Source organism: Balaenoptera physalus, assembly GCF_965194825.1.
Source record: "Balaenoptera physalus genome assembly, chromosome: 2".
Lineage (NCBI taxonomy): Eukaryota > Metazoa > Chordata > Mammalia > Artiodactyla > Balaenopteridae > Balaenoptera > Balaenoptera physalus.
In genome coordinates this window covers 108,060,446-108,080,065 of record NC_138883.1, presented here as the reverse complement: position 1 = coordinate 108,080,065, position 19,620 = coordinate 108,060,446, and the positions used below count along the sequence as shown (strand labels likewise).

Below are 19,620 nucleotides of genomic sequence, written 5' to 3'. Positions count from 1 at the left end.
CTAGCAATAGAGGAGAATTTCCTCAACTTGATAAAGAATATCTATAAAAATCCTACAACTAACATCTACTTAATGGTGAGAAACTCGAAGCTTTCCTGCTAAGATCAGGAACAAGGCAAAGATGTCCCCTCTCACTGCTTTTTCACATTGTACTGGAAGTCCTAGCTAATGTAATAAAGCAAGAAAAAGAAATAAATTGTATACAGATTGGAAAGTAAGAAATAAAACTATGTCTGTAAATTACATGACCATCTATATAGAAAATCTGAAGGAATCAACAACAACAACAAACTCCTGAATAAGCCATTATAGCAAAGTCACAAGATACAAGGTTAATATATAAAAGTTAATTGCTTTCCTACATACCAACAATGAATAAGTGAATTTGAAATTTAAAATATAATACCATTTGGATTCCATTAGTGTGTGTGTGTGTGTGCGTGTGTGTGTATCTATTATAGATTTTTGCTTTGTGGTTACCATGAGGTTTTTGTATAGTAGTCTATATATATGTGATTGTTTTAAGTTACTGATCTCTTAATTTCAAATGCATTTTAAAAACCCTGCATTTGTGCTGTCAATTAGTGTTTTTGATATCATATTTTATATTTAACTGTTTTGTGTATCCCTTAACTGCTTATTGTGGATATAGATGATTTTACTACTTTTGTCTTTTAACCTCCCTACTAGTTTTGTGTTTGGATGATTTCCTACCTTTTCTGTATGCTTGCCTTTACCAGTGAGTTTTTCATTTTCTAATTTTATTTCTAGTTATGGAAGCAACCTAAGTGTCCATCAACAGATGAATGGATAAAGAAGATGTGGTGTATATATATATATATATATATATATATATATATATATATATACACACACACACACACACACACACATATATAATGGAATACTACTCAGCCATAAAAAGGAACAAAATTTTGCCATTTGCAGCAACATAGATGGACTTGGAGGGCATTATGCTAAGTGAAATAAGTCAGACAGAGAAAGACAAATCATGATATCACTTATATATGGAATATAAAAAATACAACAAACTAGTGAATATGACATAAAAGAAGCAGACTCACAGATATAGAGAACAAACTAGTGGCTACCAGTGGGGAGAGGGAAGGCGGAGGGGTAACATAGGGGTAGGGAAGTAAGAGGTACAAACTATTAGGTATAAAAGAAGCTACAAGGATATATTGAGCAACATGGGGAATATAGCCAATATTTTATAATAACTATAAATGGAGTATAACCTTTAAAAATTGTGAATTACTATATTCTACACCTGTTAACTTACATGATATTGTACAGCAACTATACTTCAATTTAAAAAAAGTTAATCTAAAAAAAGTAATACCATTTACATTAGCACACCCAAAATGAAATACTTAGGTATAAATCTAACAAAATATGAACAAAATTTTTATGAGGAAAACTACAAAACTCTGATGAATGAAATTAAAGAACTAAATAAGTGGAGAGCTATTTCATGTTCATATATAGGAAGGTTCAATATTGTCAAGATGTCAGTTCTTTGCAACTTGATCTATAGATGCAATACAATCTCAATTAAAATCCTAGCAAGTTATTTTGTGGATATTAACAAACTGATTCTAAAGTTTATACGGAAAAGCAAAAGACTCAGAATAGCTAACACAATAATTAAGGAGAAGAAAAAAGTTGGAGGATTGACACTAACCAACTTCAAGAGTTGCTGTAAAGCTAATATCAAGTATTGGTGGAAAAAACAGACAGCTAGATCGATGGAACAGAATAAAGAGCCTAGAATTTTTTGCAGATCTAGGATTAAAAAACCCTTGGGCTTCCCTGGTGGTGCAGTGGTTAAGAGTCCGCCTGCCAATGCAGGGGACGTGGGTTCGAGCCCTGGTCTGGGAGGATCCCACATGCCGTGGAGCGGCTAGGCCCATGAGCCACAATTACTGAGCCTGCGCATCTGGAGCCTGTGCTCCGCAATGGGAGAGGCCACGGCGGTGAGAGGCCCGCGCACCATGATGAAGAGTGGGCCCTGCTCACCGCAACTGGAGAGGGCCCTCGCATGGAGACAAAGACCCAACACAGCCATAAATAAATAAATTTATAAAAAAAAAAACCCTTAAAATTCATGTGGAAACACAAAGACCCTGAATAGCCAAAGCAACCTTGACAAAGAAAAATGGAGCTGGAGGAATCAGTCTCCCTGACTTCAGACTATAATACAAGGCTACAGTAATCAAAACAGTATGGTACTGGCACAAAGACAGACTTATAGATCAATGGAACAGGATAGAAAGTCCAGAAATACACCCACACACCTGTGGTCAGTTAATCTATGACAAAGGAGGCAAGAATATACAATGGGGAAAGGACAGTCTCTTCAATAAGTGGTGCTGGGAAAACTGGCCAGCCACATATAAAAGAATGAAATTAGAACATTCTCTAACACCATACAGAAAAATAAACTAAAAATGGATTAAAGACCTAAATGTAAGACTGGATACTATAAAACTCTTATAGGAAAACATAGGCAGAACACTCTTTGACATAAATCACAGCAATATCTTTTTAGATCCACCTCCTAGAGTAATAAAAATAAAAACAAAAATAAACAAATGGGACCTAATTAAACTTCAAAGCTTTTGCACAGCAAAGGAAACGAAAAGACAACCCACAGAATGGGAGAAAATATTTGCGAATGATGCGACTGACAAAGGATTATTCTCCAAAATACACAAACAACTTATGCAGCTCAATATCAGAAAACCAAAAAACCCAATCAAAAAATGGGCAGAAAATCTAAATAGACATTTCTCCAAGGAAGATATACAGATGGCCAAAAAGCACATGAAAAGATGCTCAATATCGCTAATTATTAGACAAATGCAAATCAAAACTACAATGAGGTATCACCTCACACTGGTCAGAATGGCCATCATCAAAAAGTCTACAAACAATAAATGCTGCAGCAGGTGTGGAGAGAAGGGAACCCTCCTACACTGTTGGTGGGAATGTAAATTGGTACAGCCACTATGGAGAACAGTATCGAGGTTCCTTATAAAACTAAAAACAGAGCTACCACATGATCCAGCAGTCCCACTCCTGGTTATATATCTGGAGAAAACCATAATTCGAAAAGATACACGCACCCTAGTGTTCATAGCATCATTATTTACAATAGCCAAGACATGGAAGCAACCTAAATAAATGTCCATTGACAGATGAATGGATAAAGAAGATGTGGTATATATGTATCATGGAATATTACTCAGCCATAACAAAGAATGAAATAATGCCATTTGCAGCAACATGGATGGATCTAAAGATTATCATACTAAGTGAAGTAAGTCAAACAGAGAAAGACAAATATCATATGATATCATTTATATGTGGAATCTAAAAAAAAATGATATAAATGAACTTATTTATAAAACAGAAACAGACACAGACTTAGAAAACAAACTTATGGTTACCAAAGGGGAAAGTTGGGGGAGGAGGGATAAATTAGGAGGTTGGGATTAACACATACACACTACTATATATAAAATAGATAACCAGGGACTTCCCTGGTGGTCCAGTGGTTAAGAATCTGCCTTCCAATGCAGGAGACACGGGTTCAATTCCTGGTTGGGGAACTAAGATCCTACATGCTGGGGGGCAACTAAACCCATGCACTGCAACTAGAGAGAAGCCCTTGGGCTGCAACTACTGAGCCCACACACTCTGGAGCCCACATGCCGCAACTACTGAGCCCAAGCACTCTGGAGCCCGTGAACCACAACTACAGAAGCCCATGTGCCACAACTACTGAGCTCTTGCGCTCTAGAGCCCATGTGCCACAACTAGAGAAACCCGTGTGCTGCAACTAGAGAGAAGCATGCAACAAAGAGCCCCGCACGCCACAACAAAGACCAAGTGCAGCCTATAAATAAATAAATAAACTAAAAAAAAAAGTAATATACATAAGGACATCTAATAACCTAAAAAAAAAGTACCACATAGAAAAAAATATATATAATAGATAACCAACAGGATCTACTGTATAGCACAAGGAACTCTACTCAATACTCTGTAATAACCTATATGGGAAAAGAATCTGAAAAAGAATAGATATATGTATATATGTATAACTGAATCACCTTGCTGTACATCTGAAACTAACACAACATTGTAAATCAACTATACTCCAATAAAAACTAAAAAATTTAAAAAAAAGAATAAAGAGCCCAGAAATAGACCCACATAAATACAGTCAACTGCTCTTTGACAAAGAAGAAAGGCAGTACAATGGAGCAAAGATAGTCTCTTCAATAAAGAGTGCTGGAACAACTGAACATTCACATACATACATACATAAACAGACCTTACACCCTTTACAAACATTAACTCAAAATTACCTAAATGCAAAACTATAAACTCCTAGAAGATAACATAGAAGAAAACCTAGATGATCTTGGGTATGGCAATGTCTTTTTAGGAACAATACCAAGGACATGATTACATGAAAGAGTTTATTGATATGCTAGACTTCATAAAAATTAAAACTGCTCTGTGAAAGACAGTATCAAGAGAATGAGGAGACAAGCCACAGACTGGGAGAAAAAACTTGTGTAAGACACGTATGATAAAGGACTATTATCCAAAATATATAGAGAACTTTTAAAACTCAACAATAATAAAACAAACAACCCAATTATAAATGGGCCAAAGGCCTTAATAGACACCTCACCAAAGAATATATACAGATGGCAAACAAGCATATGAAAAGATGATTCACATCATATGCCGTCAGGGAAATGCAAGTTAAAACAACGAGATCCCACTATACACCTATTAGAATGGTCAAAATCCTGACTACTGACAACACTAAATGCTGGCAAGGATATGGAGCAACAGGAACTCTCATCCTTTGCTGGTAGGAATGCAAAATGGCACAGCCACTTTGGAAGACAGTTTAGGACTTTATTATAAAACTAAACATACTTTTACCATATAATCCAGCAATCACTCTCCTTGGTATTTACACAAAGGAGGTGAAAACTTATACCCACACAAAAACCTGCACATGGATGTTTACAGAAGCTTTATTCATAGTTGCCAAAACTTGGAAGCAACCAAGATGTCCTTCAGTGGGTGAATGGATAAACTGTGGTACAGCCAGACAATAGAAGATTATTCAGCAGTAAAATAAAAAATAAGCTATCAAGCCATGAAAAGACAAGGAGGAAACTTAAATGCATATTACTAAGTGAAAGAAGCCAGTTTGAAAAGGTTACATACAGTGTGATTTCAACTACAGGACATTCTGGAAAAGGAAAAACTAGAGACAGTTAAAAGATCAGTGGTCACCAGAGGTTAGGGGTGAAGGAGGGATAAATAGGTGGAGAACAGAGGATTTTTAGGGCAGCGAAACTATTCTATATGATTATAAATTTGTCCAAACACATAGAATGACCCTAAAGTGAACCCTAACGTAAAGTGTGGACTCTGGGTGGTAATGATGTGTCAGTGTAGGTTCATCAGTTGTAACAAATGTACCACTCTGGTAGGGAACGTTGATAATGGGGGAGGCTATGCATGTGTGGGGCAGGGGGTATAAGAGAAATCTCTGTACCTTTGGCTCACTGTCGCTGGTAACTTTAAACTACCCTAAAGAAATAGTCTATTTTAAAAGGCTTAGGGTGCAAATGAAGTTGTGATGAGCACTGAAGTGAGTTCAAATCCCTGCTCTGGTACTAACTGTATAAAAACAACAACAGGGACTTCCCTGGTGGCACAGTGGTTAAGAATCCACCTGCCAATGCAGGGGACACAGGTTCGAGCCCTGGTCTGGGAAGATCCCACATGCCACGGAGCAACTAAGCCCGTGCGCCACAGCTACTGAGCCTGTGCTCTAAAGCCCATGAGCCACAACTACTGAAGCCTGTGCACCATAACTACTGAAGCCCGTGCTCCACAACGAGAAGCCACTGCAATGAGAAGCCCGTGCACCGCAACGAAGAGTAGCCCCTGCTCACCGCAACTAGAGAAAGCCCGTGTGCAGCAATGAAGATCCAAGGCTGCCAAAAAAATAAATAAATAAATAAATAAATTAAAAAACCCAGCAACAACAAAAAACACCTTATCATCCTCAAAATATTTTCATGTCTTGTCTTGAATGTGGTTATCGCACAACTTCCAAAGCCCAACTCAATTCCTGTCTCCTGCACGTAGACTTATTTGATCAATATAAGACCTAAATGCTCTCTCTTCTACCTCAATCTTTTGTTTTCTAATTGTTGTTTATGTTGTTTATTCTGGTTTAGATTGCAAACCATTGAAGGCATAACTTTGTCTTACACATGTTTATGTCCCTCACATGCAAAGCTCAGGATTTGTTTTGTGGTCTGATGGGTCTGAATTTGGGTGATGAGTTCCGAACCTCAGTTTCTCCGTCTATAAGTTAGGTTAATAACAATGACATTGAAGGTTTGTTGTGAAAGATTAAATGTGCTTCAACCTGTAAAACGATAAAATATAAGCCTTAGAAAGTGGACTGAGTAGGAGGAAAGATTAGAACTGTGTATTCCCCTCTAATATCATTTTTGGTGAAAGTAGAAAACAAGCTGTCAACTACTAAAGTCCCTAGTTCTTTTCCTGCTACATGTGAAGTAATCTTTCAGCTTATGTTTGTATGGTTATTTTCCTCCTGCATCTCCTTCCCTCAATTCGTCAACTTAATTGTTTAGTCACTGCCTCAGTGATTAAAGACAAAATAGGAATTCAATTTCAATCATCTGAAGAGCCAGCCTATGCCTCTCTTGGATTGGGATTGATGGAAGTTTAGCAAATAGCCCTGTCTTGAAATGTCATAATGACTTTTTTAAAGAAACTAATCAAGTCATACATGAATACATTCTCACTGTAGTAATGGGAATCTTAAAGTCTTAGGAACTGGGACCAACCCTAAAGCCATTCCATGTCCTTTCTCTACAGGTCAACAGGAAGTCGGAAACATGGCTCAGGAGCTCTGTTGTTGCAGCTGACTGTGTCCCCAAGGGCCTGATGGGTGTCCCCACTTCACTGCTGAGCAAGTTGTGCAGAAGGGATCCAACGGAGGGCTTCTCAGTCACGTGATTTCTCCAGTGGCCTTAGTAACAACCAGTCTCAGACAGATTTACCTCCTGGGGAAGTAGACAAGGGTTTTTTTTTTGTAGGTCCACAGAGTGAAGGATGAGATCCCGGACTGCTGTAGGTATCTATTTTAGTCTCACAGCTCTAAACAATTTCCAGTTGCAGATGTTAAAATATCCAGAATCCACGGAGAACAGAACAGATGACATTACTCATCATGCCTCTGCTGCTCTGAGGGTTTTCTGCAGTTCACAGGGTTTGACGACGCCTGTGTGGAGCAAGCCTGCCTGTGCTTACAGGCTGCGGTCAGTTCACAGCAGCTTATAAAACCTTTTATGGAGAGTCGTTACAGGGCCAGACTTTTATGCTGGGGATGCACAAACGTGAACAAGCACCAGGGACTCTCAGGAGCTCGCCATTAGTAGAGGCAACAGGCGCAGAGCCTCTGCACATGGTCGACAGGCTCTGTCCTGCACTCAGGTGCCTGCAGAAGGGCGAGTGAGCTGAGATCCAGCCTGTTCTCCTATTGCCGAGCTGTGTGTCTAGCTCTGGAAGAAGAGGTGCCTTTTTCTAATATGCGCAAGTGAACAATGTGTGCTCCCCACAGCCCTGGTCTGAGGTACAGCCTTAGAACTCATTAATACAATAAGAAAAGTGCCGTGATGGAGGCAGCTATCAATAGCTACGAGAAGGAAGGAGAGAGTAGGTGAGTCTTCGTAGGGAAGGAGTTAACGGGAGTGACAGAGATTGAGGGACATTTCATGAGGGCCTTGGAAGAGGAACAGGAATTTGCTTGTTAGAATTAGTGAAAGAAAAGCAAACAGGCAGGGGAAATAGAGTGAGCAAAGATGCAGGGCTTGACATTGCAACATCTGTTTCTAGAATAGGGAGTAGCTCAATCTGGCTGAGGGAGGTAGATCAGAAGGTAGGCAGAGCCAGATGGTGCCAGGCTTCTAAGCCACCCTGAGGATGCTGGGCTGCAGCCCATAGGCTGATGGTTCTCAAACTCTGGTGTGGTCTGAAACACGTGGAAAGCTTGTTACAAGTGTAGCTTCCTTGGCCCGAGTCCCAGGGATGGGTTCTGATTCAGTAGGTCTGGGGAGGGGCCCAAGAATGCACATTTAAAATGATTTTCCTATAGGATTTTGATATAGTGGTCAGAGGAGAAACAGTGCTTGGATAAAAGGGTGTTCAGAGGAGTTTAGGCAGCAGAGGGTTTGCCAGGCTCACTGGAGCAAAGATCGCCAGCTGCCAAGTGGAGAGTGGGACAGCTGGGGAAGTCTCCTTTGCCAGTACGCGCTCTTAGAAAGCTATCTCAGAGCCCAGCTCTTAATTAATCTGCACCCCCCAAGCGCAAAGGTCAGGTAACAGCTTAAAATGTGAAGAAAGCAGACATTAGGGACAAAGGCAAAGATTTCAGGCCCAGCTCTACCACCTGTGGGTTGGGTCACTTCAGGCTAATAATGATTTCCCCTCTGAGTCTCTGTACACCAACAGGACCTTGGAGGCCCCTGTCAGCCATTTGGTATGAGGCTTTGATCCCTCCTAGTGAGAAGTTCATTATATAAGAGGATGCTGGATAAGGCTGGAAAAAAAAAAAAGACTCTAGTAGTGGAAGTTGGAACAGAGTCAGAGTTGCTTTGGGGAAGGAAAGTTCTTTTTTCCTGAAACCTTCTCAAGCCTCTCTGTGCCTCACGGCACCCAGCACAGTGCCCTGCACCTTGCAGGCACTCGACACATATGGCTTAATGATGAATAGCATCAGGGTGTCAGAGTGGGCTCTTCAGGGCTGGGCACATCTGAAATGCCTCCTCTGTGCTTTATCCAGTCAATGATCAGCAGGCATTTCATATGGTGACCCTCCTATTATCCAAACTTATTAATTAGGGCTCTCAATTATCTGGGTGCTTTAAAATATTCTCAGGTAATGATAACAAAAACCCTGAGAGGCTGTAACATTTAGGTGATTGGATGGGGGAAAGAAGTAAAGATTTTTAAAAAAAATATATTCCTTTTTTTAAAAATTAAAAAGAAAATTTATGTATTTGGCTGCACCGTGTCTTAGTTGCGGCACACAGGATCTTCGTTGCCGCATGTGGGATCTTTGTTGCAGCATGCGGGCTCTTTTCATTGCGGCATGTGGGATCTAGTTCCCTGACCAGGGATCAAACCCGGGCCCCCTGCATTGGGAGTGCAGAGTCTTAGCCCCTGGACCACCAGGGAAGTCCCAGAAGTACAGGTTTTAAAAGGTGATGAAAACTTTTTCTTGGGCTTAAACAGCCATTACTATATGCAGATTTTGGCTTTAAACTTTGCCAAATGGAGGTAGGTATGTAGGTTATTTGAAAGTATAATACAAAGCATATACCAGAAAAAGCAGCCTTTGGTTTGCTGCAGAAATGGTGTTCCTTCCCATCCCAAATCCAAAGACAATTATAAATTTCCTCTGTTTATCAGTTTGCGAATTGGGAGAGCCTGCGCCTAGGAGGCCATTAGTCCAGAACACTGCAATAGGTATGTTAAGCTCACTAGTGGTCAAGGAAAGGTTAAGACCAGAGTGGGAGCTGTGACCAGGAAGCCCATGCATTTAGAAGATGCTCCTCAGGTCAGGCAGAACTGTTGGTGTTACACCCACAGTTCCTGCCACCCCTGCCAGCCGTTAGTACCTGCATCCCTGTGCCTGAGGATTCTTTGGTGCCAGAGACTGTTCTGCCCATGAGTGCAGCAGTCAGGAGGTACTGGAGAATTAATTGCTGCCCACACCCCCAAAAAAAGAAAGATTAGGTATATGCCCCAACTGCCTTGCCCCTTGGGTGGGATAACCATCTCCCAGAGTTTCCCAGGGGGTTAAGCCCCAGATGAACCCAGTGGCAACTTACATGATCACATATCCTTCCTCCCCCTACATCACCTCTCCACTGGTATTTCCTGGGACCATCTCCCAGACACACCACCCGTGCTGCAATCCTTGTCTCAGATACCATTTCTGGGGAAATCCCAACTAGACATCAGGTCACTGGGAGGGTGACACTGAGGTCATTGATTGGTAGTCAGGGTGCTAACAAAAGACAGGGCCACCATAGGGCTTGCAAAGCTACAGAGGAAGTAGCTGAAGAGTCCCACATAAAAAACAGCTGAGCACGGGGAAGGCTCACGGTGGAGGTGGGATGTGGGAGGAAGAAGGGGTGACCTTGTTTGGATGCCTACTCTGGTCCTGATCCTGTGTTTGGTGTTAGACATACATTACCTCTATCAATCCGTATAGCCACACTATAAAGCAGGAAGATGTCACCTCTGTTTTACAGGTTAGGAAACCATGATTGAAGGAAGTTAAGTAACTTGTTGACAATCTGTGACTGTCAAGTGGCATGGAGAAGGGATTTGAACTCAGGCCTTTCTGGTGGCAAAGTCTGTGCTCTATTCCCAAGAGCTCACCTAATAGCCCACACATAATGAGTAATTATCAGCGACCAGTGTGATCTCTACAAAGAAGAGCCAGTGGTGCCTCAGGTCAGGCCAGGCTTCCCAGGGTGGAAGGAAGGAACTTAGGGAAGTTGAGGTCATCCATACTGGTTCTCAGCAGATCCAGAAATTTGGTCTATGCCTCTAACAGTGGTCTGGCCCAGGGGAACTGAATGAAAACAACTAAACTCTCCAGAGACTCATGTATGATCCAGGTATTAAACTGTTGACCAGATACTCTTATTACCTACTGTATTAGTTTCCTACGGCTGCTGTAACAAATTTCCACAAACTTAGTGGCTTCAAACAACACAGAGTTGGACCTAGAGATTATCTTACTAAATGAAGTAAGCCAGACAGAGAAAGACAAATATTGTTGTCTTATATGTGGAATCTAAAAAAAAAAAAGTGATACAAATGAACTTATATAGAGAACAGAAATAGACCCACAGACATAGAAAACAAACTTACAGTTACCAAAGGGGAAAGGGTGGGGGGAGGGATAAATTAGGAATTTGGGATTAACATATACACACTACTGTATATAAATAGATAACCAACAAGGACGTGCTGTATAGCACAGGCAGCTATACTCAATATTTTGTAATAACCTATAAGGGAAAAGAATCTGAAGAAAAAGACATATATGTATAACTGAATCACTATGCTGTACACCTGAAACTAACACAACATTGTAAATTAACTATACTTCAATAAAAAGAAAATAAAAACAACAACAAAACCCCCCATAGATTTATTATCTTGCAGTTCTGGAGTTTAGAAGCCTGAAGTCAGTTTCACTGGTCTAAAATCAAGGTGAGGGTATGCGTGCATTCCTTCTGGAGGCTCTAGAGGAGAATGTTTCCTTGACTTTTCCAGCTTCTAGAGACATCCCTCATTCTTTGCCTTTCATCTATTTTCAAAGCCGGCAGCATTGCATCTTCCCATCTCTCTCTGACCCTGTGCTCCTGCCTCCCCCTTGAGATTACATTTGGTTTATCTAGATAATCCAGCATAATCTCCCCATCTCAAAATCCTTATTAATCACATCTGCAAAGTCCCTTTTGCCACATAAGGTAACATATTGACAAGTTCCAGGGATTTAAACATGAACATCTGTGGGGGCCATTATTCAACCTACCACAGTGGGCCAGTTTTTCTCTCCACTATAGCAGGAAAGGCTCCACGTTAAGCCTAGTCTATGATCAGGGGCTGTTTGGGGAACCTGAGACAAAGCCTCGCGGTGTGGATGGTCTCCACAGTCAGAGTCATCAGTCAACCATGAGCCAGCTGGGCACCACTCCTCCATCCAAAAAACAGGGAGTGGGAACTTCTGGTACTCAGGCCTCCCTTCTCATAGATGCCATGCACTTTCATCAGGTAGACCACACGCTGATGGTCGGTTACTGATCTCTACTTATAGATTTCGCTGGCTCCCAACTCCCCGACTGGGCCCGTCTACAAATCATTTTTTACGGTTACTTGATGGCACCTGTCTCACCCTGGGTCCCCGTTAATTGTACCCATTAACGTGGTCTGACAGACAATGTTACCAACCAGTCTCCAGAGACAGCGTTTAACCCAGGTATGCCCAGGGCCTCACTGCTCCCTGCCCTCTCTCCCTATCTCTCTGACTTGACCATATACTCCAGACTCCAAAATCCTCTCTGCCCTTCCTCTGTGGTTTTGACAAGCTATTAGGATTTCTTTTTTCCCTGGATTCTGTGCACAGATAATCTCATCCATTATGTGTTGATTTTTATGAGTAACCCTGTCTTGAAGTTTTGAGAATAATTTACTTTACCTTCAAATGTACTGACCTTTTTTTTTTTTTTTTAGAAATTCACGTTCTTTTATTTATTTATTTATTTATTTATGACTGTGTTGGGTCTTCGTTTCTGTGCGAGGGCTTTCTCTAGTTGTGGCAAGTGGGGACCACTCTTCATCGCAGTGCGCGGGCCTCTCACCATCGCGGCCTCTCTTGTTGCGGAGCACAGGCTCCAGACGCGCAGGCTCAGTAATTGTGGCTCACGGGCCCAGTTGCTCCGTGGCATGTGGGATCTTCCCAGACCAGGGCTCGAACCCGTGTCCCCTGCATTGGCAGGCAGATTCTCAACCACTGCGCCACCAGGGAAGCCCTGTACTGACCTTTTTAAAAAACAATTCTGATTCATAGTTGTATGTGTTCTCCACTCAGTGTCTACCTCTCTGAAATTCATCCAAAGAATGTTCCATGAGAACCTGTTTATGTTATGTGCCAGGCACTGGGTTAAGGGTCCCGGGATACGATAGTGAGCAGTTGTGCCCCTCCTCTCACGGAGCCTAGAGACCAGTAGGGAAGATGGAGCTTAATCAGATAATCACACTCATGAATATGTAATTTAAAATGGAGGTAATTACTCTTAAGAAGCATGGTTAATGAAAACTTAAAGAGACCTGCCCAAGACAGGGCGGTTTCATGGGAAACTTCCCTAGGAAATGCCATTTGAACTGTGATCATTGGGTGAGTGGAGCGGAAAGGTTGGGGGAAGCCGGGAGGTTAATGCAGCTGCGGGCAGAGAGGGACGGACCGGGGAGAAGGGTCAAGATGAGGCAGAGGCAGGCAGGGGCCAAGGGAAGGGTTTTGAGTTTTAGCCTAATAAGAGCAAAAGGTTTTTAGCAAGGGGAGGGTGACACAGTCAGGCTGGGGTGCTGCCATTGTTCTGGTTAGAGCATGGAGAACGGAGATTTTGTGGGGAGGAGAGGGCAGAACTGGAGCAGAGAGAGCAGTGAGGAGGCTCTCAGGGTAACAGAGGCAAGACATGAAGGTGACTTGGCTAGCGTGGTGGCAGTGGAGGAGAGAAGGGGCTGGTTCCTTGGAGGTAAAACCCATCAGGGCATGGTGAATGTTTAACAGGGGCGGCAAAAGAGTGGAAGATTTCAGTGATGAAACCAAGCTTAGAGGCTTACATAAACTCCTATTAACTGAATTCGTGTTTACATTCAATTGCAATCAAACACTTTTAAAAAGACCGAAATGCTCGCTCTGGTGTATTTTATGACAGGCCTAACGAGAACAGCTGCATTCATTGTAAGAGGGTTGCCCATCCTTATGAACCCCAGAAATGACCACAGTGGTGGCTTCTGGAAGAAGATGACCTACCCAAGTTCAGGTCCTTGGGAGGACAACATGGTTGACGATTTTACCATCAGAATCCCTCTAACAGGCTTCGTAGTAGGGGGAGAGGCTGTCTCTAAAACCAAACCATCAGCCAGAGTGGGCTGACCTTAGACTGAGAGACTTACAGTAAATGAAAGGATTCTGGGAATTCAACCCCAAGAATGTTGGCCTCCTTCCCCACTTGTGACTGTCTTTTGAACTTTAGGGTTTGGCAGTCATTCAAACCAAATAACTCTGGGGTGCAAAAGCAACGGAGTCCAAAACAATCTCTGGCTCATTGTTTCAGCTTAGATGTCTTTATTGGGCAGGTCTCTGAATCCTTGCCCTTTTCTCTTCTCAGTTACAACAGATTCTCTGGTCTAATGAGAATCTGCATGAACATGTTTTTCTCGATATGCTTTTCTATAACAAGGCATTTGGTTGCTTCACTGGGACAGAATTTCTAAGATTTCAAACTTGAGTCTCTGGTCCTAAGTATCCTGGTGGCACCACTTGGATGTTCCTAATTAAAATCACTTGTTAAAGTGAGTGGGCTCTTTTGGAACATCCTGTCAGATTCTGCTACTCAAGGGTCAGAGACCTGGACCTCCCAGCTCAGCAGAGGGGCAGTGAGGAGAGAAGTGTGTATCCTGGGACGATCCCTGAAGGCTCCCAAGCAGGAAGCATGGCCAGTGAACTCAGAACTGGGCCATTACATTCAATTACACATTACAAAAGGGGAAGGAATGAGGAAAACAAACGAATGCTTAATAACGATTGCATCCAACGCACATCTAACTCCGAAATCTCATAGTTGAGATCTATGTACACCTGAGCCCTGACCGTCATCAAACCCCTACTTCATTATTAACATCTGTGATTCTCAACCTGCCCTTTACATCATGGAGGTAGAGGTGTGGGAGATGAGGGTTTCAACAAACAAATGTCTTTGGTAATGATCTCAATCATTGCCGCATGATAGGTGAGTCACCCAACTCACTCCATTTGTACCTTACCTGATCCTATAAGGCAAGCTATGGCCACTTCAGTTCTGTTCTGTCATCTGTTCTACCTGTCCAGCACATTCTTCCCCCCAACAAGGCACTCACCTGTGTTTCCTGTTGGAACCCAGTCCCTATTCCCTGTCAACGACCTGCTTGGTCAGTGCCTACACCTCCCACTGGGGATTGTGGGCAGCTACTTAGATCCTCATAGGCAATCTATGAAGTAGGAACTAATGTGCTCCCCATTTTACACTTGGAGAAATTAATGCCCAGAAAGGTTAAGTGCTCCGTATAAGACCACCCAGCTCTGGATTTTACTGCTTTTGATTCCATCATCCAAAGAGTCCATTATTCTAATTTCAGCTGTTAAAAGAGCAAAAATCATTACCCACTTACTTGGATGGTGAGGATTAAAGAGATACAGATGCAAATTTAGTGAGACTAGTATAAATAAGACGAGTCATTGGGAGCCACTGAATAAATTGTGGGTATGTTACCCCCAAGTGTTTTGTATTAATTCTGGCTGCTATGACAACATACTGTAGTGACTTAAACAACAGAAATTTATTTACTCACAGTTTTGGAAGTTGGAAGTCTGAGATCACGGTGCCAGCAAGGTCGGGTTCAGGTGAGACCCTCTTCTTGGCTAGATCACACGGTGGACCTCATGTTTCTCTTATAACTATACCAATCCTATAGTATCAGGGCCCCACCCTATGACCTCAGGTAACCTTAATTAACTCCTAATGGGTTCTATCTCCAAATACAGTCACATTAGGGATTAGAGCTTCACTTTAGAAATTTGGGGGGGGACACAAGTCAGTCTATAACATGTTTCTAGAGAAATCACTAAATCTTGAAAAGAACACAAGTGTCATCTTTTTATTTACACATTCCTTCCCAATAAATCATTTCTCTGCTCAGTCTCCTTTCCTGAGGCAGGGAGGAGGGAGGGGCACCTTTTACCCTCAGGCTCCAGGAAAGCTTATGCAAACAGACTTTAATTGTTCCTTTCAAAGGTTTTTCCTGCCCTTAGGTTGGTTATTCACACAAATGTCTCAGGGATTCGCAGAGAAAGCTCCCCCAATTCTAAGAATCTGGCTTCTACCTTGGATTCAACGCTCTGTTGAATCCGGCCAATTTTTCCATCTTAAGGAAAGGGAAACACTAACGGGGAAGCTTTTCTTATCCCCAGAGCCATTTTACACTCAAGTAAAGAGGATGCTGGAAAACAATCCCAAGTGCAGGCCTGAAGGCTCACCCCAGTGACAGCAATGGCTTCCAGAAGCATACTCCACTGTGTGAGGTCAAAGGGTTAGCTTCTCTCAGGAGAGATCAGAACTTCCCAGCTTTGGCCTAAGAGGCTTTTCTTATCAAGTTGTTAGAAGTTAGAATCTGGGCTCACTGAGAAAAAAATCTTAAGAGGCCCTTAATCTAATACCTTCTAGAAGCTTAAAGTGCAGCTATGTCAGCAGGGCCCTCCTGTGAAAGGAAAGTTAGAACATTTTAGATCGTCAGGGACTTGAGTCACAGTTAGGTCAATCACAGTTAGGAATTTTCTAGAACGAGCTGGGCAGTTTCTCAGAGATCTGCACCATCAGGATGGGGTGAAGGGTGAGAACCTGTAGCAAGGAAGCCCCATGGTCCGTCCACTTCAGGGCATCCACTTTGGCTTCAGTTGGCAGACCAGAGGGTAAATCTCATCTCTGTTGCTCACCACTCTGTTACCAAGCTACCCTGTTTGACCCTCATTTTCCTCAGCACAACCCTGAGTGGGAGTGCTTCCTTAAATTTTTTTGAGGGGCCTCCTTAATTTTGGACCCTAGGTGCCTCACTCCCCTCACCCTCGTTCTGCTCTGGATACTAATATCTGAATCACAGGGATTTGTGAAGATGAAATTACATGTGTGCAAAGTGCCTGGCACAGGTGTGCATTCACTAAATGTTATGTTTTCTTTCTTGTCCTCCTTCTTAAAATATCATTTTAGGAGGGACCATCCCCTTACCTATCACCTTACATCTGAATAATGATAACCAACATTTATTTAGCTCTTAGGTGCTGAGCATTGCGTTAAAAATAATGATCATCGGGCTTCCCTGGTGGCGCAGTGGTTGAGAATCTGCCTGCCAATGCAGGGGACACGGGTTCGAGCCCTGGTCTGGGAAGATCCCACATGCCGCGGAGCGACTGGGCCCGTGAGCCACAATTACTGAGCCTGCGCGTCTGGAGCCTGTGCTCCGCAACAAGAGAGGCCGCGATGGTGAGAGGCCCGCGCACCGCGATGAAGAATGGCCCCCACTTGCCGCAACTGGAGAAAGCCCTCACACAGAAACGAAGACCCAACACAGCCATAAATAAATAAATAAATAAATAAATAAATAAATAAATAAATAAATAGTCAAGCTTTAAAAAAAAAATAATGATCATCTATTGTGTTTTTTCTATATGTCAGGTGCTTTACGTGCATTATTCTCAATAATACACTCAATAAACTTATGAGGTAGAGCTTATTATCACCTCCAGTTTACAGAAGAGGTATCTGAAGTGAGAGATTAAATAATTTGTTTAAGGTCTATCGTTAGTGAAGGATAGAACTTTGGCTCTGGGACCAGGCCCAAGAACAAAATTAGAGACTAAGACTGTTCTTGAAAGGGGAGAGAGAAGAATGAAAGAGTGAAAAGCTTTCTTAACCTTCTTTGGCAAAAACAGTTGCACCTTTACCTCCCAAGTGAATCCCTGTATTATGCTGTGGGATAGGTAGACATACTCTTATTTTACAGAGGAGCTCAGAGGGGTGAAATTCTAGTGTAGGGGCACCTAAAATTTCTCAGCAGGTTGCTACGTGTCCATGTGTGTTTTCCACTGATGACAATGGTATTTTCAGGTCTGTGGGTTCATGAATATTGTACCAGTCTCAACCACAGTCAAGTGCTGATTTTCTGCTCATACTTATCTTTCTTGGGTCAGGAATTCTTCATGGTGGCATAGATTCAGGTATGTATTATTCTGGATTTGTGGCTCTGTATGTATTTAATATGTTTTGTTTTTACAGCTGTGTAACAGTTATAAGCATAAGCAGTTTATACATAATTCCATGTCAGTATATATTTAAGTAGCATTCAAATAAAATTAATTTTAGTAAGTCTAGAGGGCTACAAGATATTTCCCTTTAAATGTTCAAAACCACAAAGCCCAAATAATTAAGAACGACATTATTTAAAGATGTTTTGCTAAACAAGTGATTTGCCACTAGTAACGTGATAATGATGCTGATGGTGAAACTTGAGGTTGCCAAAGGATAATTTTGAAAGAAGTTAAAACTGTGACTCATGCAAATATAAAATGAATGTGTGTCAAAGATTTTACTGAATTCATCAATTAATGAGGGAAACAGGAAGATATAAAGACCGGTGTAGAAAGTGTTTGAGAAATTACGTACTTCTCAGTAATTGAGTAAAGGAATATTAGGATACAATTGCTGGGTTACATTCAAAACTGGTTAATGTCCTGTAAGGCAATAGATTAAAACCTTTGGAGTTACCTTTTCTACTGAGCAAAAATAATTTCTACTAGGCAAAAATCTATAAGCTAACAAATAATTTCTCTAAGTCTGGGAACTTTAATAAACAATGACTCCAATTAAGTACTTACCCTAGTTCAGTGGTTCTAAATTTGGTCCATGAGACCCCTCAGTAATCCTGGAGAAGCTTTCAGGGGTTCTGCATTCAAAAATATTTTCTTCTTCTTCTCTTCTTCTTTCTCCTCCTCCTCCTTCTTCTTCTTCTTCATCATCATCATCATAATACTAAGACATTATCTTTTTCACTGGGTTAACACTTGTATTGATGGTGCAAAAGAAATGGTGGGTAGAACTGCTGTCACTTTCACACAAATCAAGGCAGTGGCACCAAATAGAACTAGTAGCCCCTGTATTCTTCATCACCATGCACTCATGGGGAAAAAAAAAAAAAGCTTGTTTCACTTAAGAATGTCCTTGATGAAGCTGTAAAAATTACTTCCATTAAATCTTGACCGTTGAGTATAAATCTTTTTAATATTCGGTGTGATAAAATGGAAAATATACACGAGACATTCAAAATGCATCATGAATTCCTGAATTTTAATGTAACCAAATTTTGAAAAGTTCATCAATGTGGTTCTAGATTCTACCTTGCAATTGATGTTTAAGAAGCTACCATTTGTCAAATTTTAGTGCAATATCCAAGAAGAACATCCACAGTTATCTGAAACGTCTATTAAAATACTCTTCCTTTTTTCCAACAACGTGTATGTGTGAGGTCACATTTTCTTCAAATGTGTCAATGTCCAGGAGGGGGAAATTTCCGCCCCCGCCCCTCTTGATTTTTGTGGCTGGACTAATAATAAAGTCGACACAAGACAAATTAAGAGGGACTTCCCTGGTGGTGTAGTGATTAAGAATCCACTTGCCAATGCAGTGGACATGGGTTCGAGCCCTGGTCCGGGAAGATCCCACATACCGCAGAGCAACTAAGCCCATGCGCCACAACTACTGAGCCTGCGCTCTAGAGCCCGCGAGACACAACTACTGAGCCCAAGTGCCACAACTACTGAAGCCCACGCGCCTAGAGCCCGTGCTCCGCAACAAGAGAAGCCACTGCAATGAGAAGCCCGTGCACCGCAATGAAGAATAGCCCCTGCTCGCGGCAACTAGAGAAAGCCCGTGAGCAGCAACGAAGACCCAATGTGGCCATAAATGAATAAATAAATTTATTTTTTTAAAAAAGACAGATTAAGAGGAGAAAAAGAAACAAATTTTAATTCATGCGCACAGAGGTCTCATAAAATGGGAACAAAGAGGTGGTCAAAGCAGGCAGCTTTTATACTTTTTAGACAAAGAGACAATATATTTGTGAGGAATT

At 41.8% G+C, this 19,620-nt stretch overlaps 1 long non-coding RNA gene across 1 annotated transcript in view; it reads right to left on the bottom strand.

Annotated features, from left to right (window-relative positions):
- Window positions 1-6,079: 6,079 nt before the first annotated feature.
- LOC309654287 overlaps window positions 6,080-19,620 on the bottom strand; it is a 30,960-nt gene continuing 17,419 nt past the window's right edge. Inside the window, exons 4-7 of the long non-coding RNA XR_014260111.1 lie at window positions 18,371-18,668; window positions 15,295-16,200; window positions 12,720-12,897; window positions 6,080-12,390 (exon numbers count right to left, since the gene is read on the bottom strand). This is a non-coding gene — a long non-coding RNA (uncharacterized lncRNA). The remainder of the gene's footprint in view (window positions 12,391-12,719; window positions 12,898-15,294; window positions 16,201-18,370; window positions 18,669-19,620) is intronic.